Source organism: Raphanus sativus, chromosome 6, assembly GCF_000801105.2.
Source record: "Raphanus sativus cultivar WK10039 chromosome 6, ASM80110v3, whole genome shotgun sequence".
Classification (NCBI taxonomy): domain Eukaryota; kingdom Viridiplantae; phylum Streptophyta; class Magnoliopsida; order Brassicales; family Brassicaceae; genus Raphanus; species Raphanus sativus.
The window spans coordinates 32032651-32039009 of NC_079516.1; the positions used below are offsets into that span (position 1 = coordinate 32032651).

Sequence of the window (6359 nt, forward strand, 5' to 3'; positions counted from 1 at the left end):
AGGACAGTTGTGAACAAATCCTCTATCATCAACATTAAATGCTAAGTTCATCATACCATCTACATATTTGGCCAACAAGCATCCTCTCTCACCAGGAAGATGATTTTTCCCTTCCTTCATCAAGTAAATGGATGATGAAGTACTCATACATACCTCGCAAGTAGAAGGCCTCTGGATTACCCGAATGGTAGCACCTAAACATGTATGTTCTAACAGCGTTGACTTTATCTATCCAGTCATTCAAGAAAATGAGATTTGCATATCTGTAAAAGTAATCTTCTCTGCAATTTCATTGAACACGGGGAAAGCAACTCTTGCACTAACGAAGTCCCGGATACTGCTTATTGCTACCTTAGAGAGAATCTTATGAAGCATGGAAGAAAGGAGAGAAGCCAAGTTTAAGTTTGCCATGTCTCCACCTAGACTGTAATGATGGTTATTAGTCGGAGAGATATTCTCTATAAGGTTTATTGATTTGGAGAAGATGATAAACCATTTAATAATGATCTCAAGTTTACCAACTATCATTAAAGAGGCAAAATGCTATTATATCCCTTTAATATATAAATAATACAAGAATAAAAAATAAATAAAATGTTTTTTAATAATATTGAAATATATTTTAAATTTTAACTTTTTATATAAAAGGTTTCGATTTTTGTTCAAATTGTTTTTTCAATTCTTTTTGAAATTAAAAATACGTTTTAATAAAACTATTTTATTTATTTTTTACTTTTTTAATTTTTAATAGTTATTTTCTATTTTTTAAGTTGTGATTTGTATTATATTAAAGTTGTGATTTTTATTATTTCATTCTTCAATTTTGTATGTTTTGTATGTGAGTGTATTTTATTACACTGATTTCAAAAATCTTATGGGTATAGATGATATTCTCAAAGTTGAGTCTTATGAGTTAAAATAAAGAAAATTTACATCCCAATAACAATAGATTTTAATAGAATCTCAAAATCAATGAAATTAAACTTTTTCAATAACAAAGGATTTTGAGTAGAATTTAAAAGTAATTAATCCAATAACAATGGATTCTACTCAGATTTTAAAAGTTCATAAACCAATAACAATGGAATCTTAAAATTTAATAAATTCTCTAAAATTCTTTCACCAATAACCCCCCCCCCCCCCCCCCCCCCCCCCCCAAGATTGTATAACTTTGTCAAACTAAGTGAAAATTTAATTTTTGTTGATTGTAAAACTTTGATAAACCTAGTAAAACTTTAACTAATTTAGATTATATAACTTAGTATACTTTGTGAAATTTTATGATGATGACTTGATATATAATGAAGATATTAAAATGGTAACTATAAGGTTAATTTAATCGGAGAAGGTGATAAATACATGAGTTTAATGGTCCTCTTACCCAGCTACAAGTTGTAACCTTTCCACTTAAGTGTGATTTGATAGACACCTTGAAAATTCACAAGTATTAACTGCAACAGTCGCGAAGAGATAATCATCATTATATTTGAATAGTATAACGTTAAAATACTTGGTAAAACTTTATTTGATTAAGATTGTATAACTATGTAACTAAGTGAAATTTAACTGATGATGATTGTAAGACTTTGATCAACTTAGTAAAACTCGGATTAAACTGAAATGAAAAGATAAAATAAAATGGTTATTAGTCAGAGAGAAGAAATGAAAATGATAATTATAAGGTTAATTTAATTGGATAAGGTGATAAACCCTTGAATTTAGTGATCCTTTCCTACCCCAGTATAACTAGTAACTTCTCTTTTTAAGTGTGATTTGATGGGTGCCTTGAAAATTCACAAGTAGTAACTTCTCTGCAACAGACGCCTCACTTGGAGATTATCATCATTAGCCTTGGCTCTCTCTTCTGCATATAATGTCATTAAACCTAAACTCCACTCCACGAAATCCCATTAAACCATCTCCTTCTCGAAACCCCTTCTTCTCTCCCACTAACATTTTTTTTTCTTTGCAAAAATCACCAAAAAGAAAAGCAAAGAACTGACTCATCATCTTTCAAATTTCTAACAATAAGGCACACTACAATAAGCTTTTTGAGATTATATAGAAAGAGAGGATCACGGCATGGTGTTCTAGAGTGAAAATACTCATGATTCACTCTTCTCTTCCTATGTTACCGGTAGTGGACCCATCTGGGTGTATATCCAAGTGGATGAAGTTTTAAGTGTAAAATGATCATCTCTCAAGTTTCTAATAACATGCAACAATGAAAACTAAAAATTTGATACTTAAACTTATTTATGCAGGGAACCAAGATGGAGATGACCATTAATGATACAATTGCAGAGAGATTTAGAGGCCCAGAGAACAAATAAGGAAAGTGGGTGGAAGTCTTTCGGGTAGAAATTAGTCATGCACATCCAGGTTTCAAAGCAACAAACTCTCCATTCACACTAACTTCTACGTTGTATACTCAAGTCCACATCATCACTCCTCTGAACAATCGACATTACATTGAATTCAAGAGTATCTATGAAATCCCTCACATCAGCAGCAGGGACAGAAACTATCCCATAGGTACGAATTCTAACCACAAAAATATATTTCAAATATGTAGACGTAAGTAACAGAAACGAAAACACTTATGTGGATATAATGGGAGTGGTCTTTAACACGGAAGCCCATTTTGACGGCCATGCAAGGATAAATATAGTGTTTTACATTAGGGACAACATGTAAGTACAAAGAAACATATGATCATAGCCAAATTTTTACATTACTGTAATTGACCCACGTTGTTTTATTCATAATATTGACAGTCATATAAAATGTTTGGCAACTGCCGGTCATGCTTATGTCTTTTGGATGGGTTTGAAAGTATGAGGGATCTTGGAAAGGTGATTATGGTCCTTACAAAACCAAATCCACGTTATGCTCTGCTTACTCAAAAGGTGATGTGTCCACGACCAAGAACAGTGACTGAGGCACTGCGTCATCCTGGCTGGAACAACGCGATGACAGTGGAGATAGGAAACTGTGAGGAGACAAACACATGGTCTCTGGTTCCCTACAAACCAGGGATGAATGTTATTGGAAATGGTTGGGTCTATCGAGAGAAACTAAACGCAGACGGCACAGTGAAATGCTTGAGAGCCTGCTTGGTGGCTCGAGGTAACAGTCAAGAAGAAGGGATCAACTACTTAGAGACATACAGTCCAGTGGTTCGAACTGCAACTATTAGGACTATGCTTCACATTGCAACAGTTCTGCAGTGGGACATCAAGCAAATGGATGTAGCTAATGCCTTTCTTCATGGAGATCTCAATGAGACGGTTTACATGTTGCAGCCAAAAGGTTTTGTTGACGAAAAGAAGCCAGATCATGTGTGTCTCCTTCACAAGTCTCTCTACGGCTTGAAACAATCCCCGAGAGCATGGTTTGATAAATTCAGCAATTTTCTGATTGAGTTCGGATTCAAGTGCAGTGTCAAAGATCCTTCACTGTTCATATATACAAAAGGCAAAGATATCATCCTGCTTCTGCTATATGTTGACGACATGCTGCTGACAGGAAATAGTTCAACGGTTTTGACCCGTCTGCTAGAAGAACTAAACAAACAGTTTCGAATGAAGGATCTTGGAAGGATGCACTACTTTCTTGGAATTCAAGCAACATTCAACGACTCTGGTATGCTTCTTTCTCAAGAGAGCTATGCAAAGGATCTTCTTGCTGTAGCAGGGATGTCAGATTGCTCGGCAGTTGCAACACCATTGCCTTTGCAGTTGAGTAAAGTTCCTCATCAAGACAAGAAGTTTGAGAATCCGACTTATTTCAGAAGCCTAGCCGGGAAGCTCCAGTATCTGACTCTCACAAGGCCGGATCTGCAATACTCAGTCAACTATGTGTTCCAAAAGATGCATGAGCCCACTGTGTCTGATTTTATGCTTCTCAAGAGGATTCTTCGTTACGTGCGAGGAACGTTATCTTACGGCATAAACATCTCAAAAGATACAGACTTCACGTTGCGTGCCTATAATGACAGTGATTGGGCAGGTTGTCACACCACCAGGAGATCCACCGGAGGCTTCTGCACTTATCTTGGTTCGAACATCATATCCTGGTCATCTAAGAAACAACCGACTGTATCAAGGAGTTCCACGGAAGCTGAGTATAGGTCGCTTTCTGAAACAGCATCAGAACTCAGCTGGATGTGCTCAATTCTTCGAGAGATAGGAGTGCATGTGAAACGCACACCTGAGCTCTACTGCGACAACTTATCAGCTGTTCACTTGACTGCTAATCCTGCTTACCATAAACGATAAAAGCATTTCGAGTTGGACTATCATTATGTGCGTGAAAGGGTGGCTCTTGGTGCTCTGCTTGTGAAACATGTTCCTGCTCGTCTCCAGCTTGCAGACATATTCACGAAGCCATTGACATTCAAGGCGTTTGATTCTCTTCGTTACAAACTGGGCGTGGATTCATCACCCACTCCAAGTTTGAGAGGGGATATTGAAGTTGGAGTCTCAAACGGTGTAGTTTTGAAGAATGATCAGCAGTTGGGCCATGAGATCAAGCCCAAGACGAAAACCGACTCCAAAGGCCTTAAGTTTGAAACGCCCGGGTCGCAACGTCTCTATCTGCAAAATGAAGACAAGAAACAGAAAAGCAAAGTACAAGTTCAGAAGATGACGACTGAAGATATTAATGGATTGAAGCTGTCAAATCGTTTTGCAGCCCTTGATCTTTAGACATCACCCAATTGTGCCATCTGTCTTAAGGCTTAGGGTTTTCAGCTTTGAGTATAAATATATGAACTTTGTAAACATTGCAAATCATTAGAAATGAATGAAGTTCAGTAAAGCTTAAAGCTTCCTTCTTATCGTTTCTTGTCAAACTCTAAAACTAGTTACACTCTCAAGAGAGAGAGAGAGCATAATCCCTAAAGGGTAAGACTTTGGAATTCCAGTCTATTTTTTGATTTTTGGTTTTCTTGAACAGTGGGAACTACTAAAGGAAAGTATGAATCGATGTGGGTAGTGGAAAAAGAGGTATTGGAACAGGATTGTTTGTTAACAATTACCCAATAAGGAATCTGAAGTTTGAGATGTACAGGATTGAAACGGTGAGACGAGCCTCGAACCTGAAAATATGGGGAGGAGGGAGTGGCTGAAAAAGAATGTTAAGGAGGAGGAATATGTGGTTATGAAGGCAGAGGTTGACGTGTTGGAGGTGATGATGAGGAGAAGGAACATGGAGACAGACCTGAGAGGATATGTATCAAACCATGCGTTTTTTTCTTTACATTATCTTCTTTTTTCTTCTTTTTTGTTGTCCGAATTGTTTTAATCATCTTATGCTCATTCTGTTTTGTTGTGGTGTTGCAGTTTCGGGGTTCTAATAAGCTTAATTAATTATGTTAAGTAATTCTTCATTGTTTAGGTTCTAGGTTCTAACGGTATTTTTGTTGTTGAATTGACTAGATGTTACTAGCATCATGTTAGTTGTTCTCACGAGGTTTTGACTGCATTCAAGAAAAAGCTCAAGTTTTCTGATAACCTAGCATTTTTCTTTGTTACTATTGTGCTATTAAAATATATTGTAAAGCGTGAGTTTATTCATAGATCAATGTAGGTATTTATACAAAGAGAAGTAGTAAGCTTAGAGAAGAATTGGAACATTAACATTCTCCTAAACCCCTAATATATGGAAACTTAGCATTATCCCTTTACCCCCCCCCCCCTCAAGTTGGTAATGACATATCAAGAATTCCCAACTTGGACAGCAAGTGATGAAATGTCGGAGTAGGCAAAGCTTTCGTGAGCAAATCCGCAGGCTGATTTCTCGTTGTAATGTGCTTGGTAATAATCAGTTTATCACGAACAGCATCTCGTACATAGTGGCAATCATTCTCGACATGTTTGGTGCGTTCATGAAACACCGGGTTCTTGGCTATGTGAAGAGCGGACTGACTATCACAAAATAGTTGCATAGGTTGAGGATGACTGAAGCCGAAGTGAAGAAGAAGACGTTTCAGCCATTTTAACTCGCAAGTTGTGTCTGCCATAGATCTATACTCAGCTTCAGCTGATGATCGAGACACTGTACGTTGCTTCTTTGTTTTCCAAGAAACAAGAGAATCACCAAGAAGAACGACATATGCACTTAGAGATCAACGGGTCAGTGGACAAGCAGACCAGTCGGAGTCAGAATACGCAGTAAGACTTAGATTAGGGTCCGAAGAGAGCATAATACCTTGATCCGGACAGCCTTTTAGATAACGGACCACACGCAATGCAGCTACCCAGTGATCCTCTAATGGTTTGTGCATGAATTGAGACAGAATGTGGACAATATAATTAAGTTCTGGTCGTGTAAAAGTCAGATAGATCAGGCGCCCC

At 37.2% G+C, this 6359-nt stretch overlaps 1 long non-coding RNA gene across 1 annotated transcript; it reads left to right on the top strand.

The window, feature by feature from the left end:
- Window positions 1–4878: 4878 nt before the first annotated feature.
- Window positions 4879–5516, top strand: LOC130496366 (uncharacterized). The gene is made up of 2 exons (XR_008935469.1): window positions 4879–5009; window positions 5074–5516. It is a non-coding gene; the product is annotated as an uncharacterized LOC130496366 (long non-coding RNA).
- The last annotated feature ends 843 nt before the right edge of the window (window positions 5517–6359 follow it).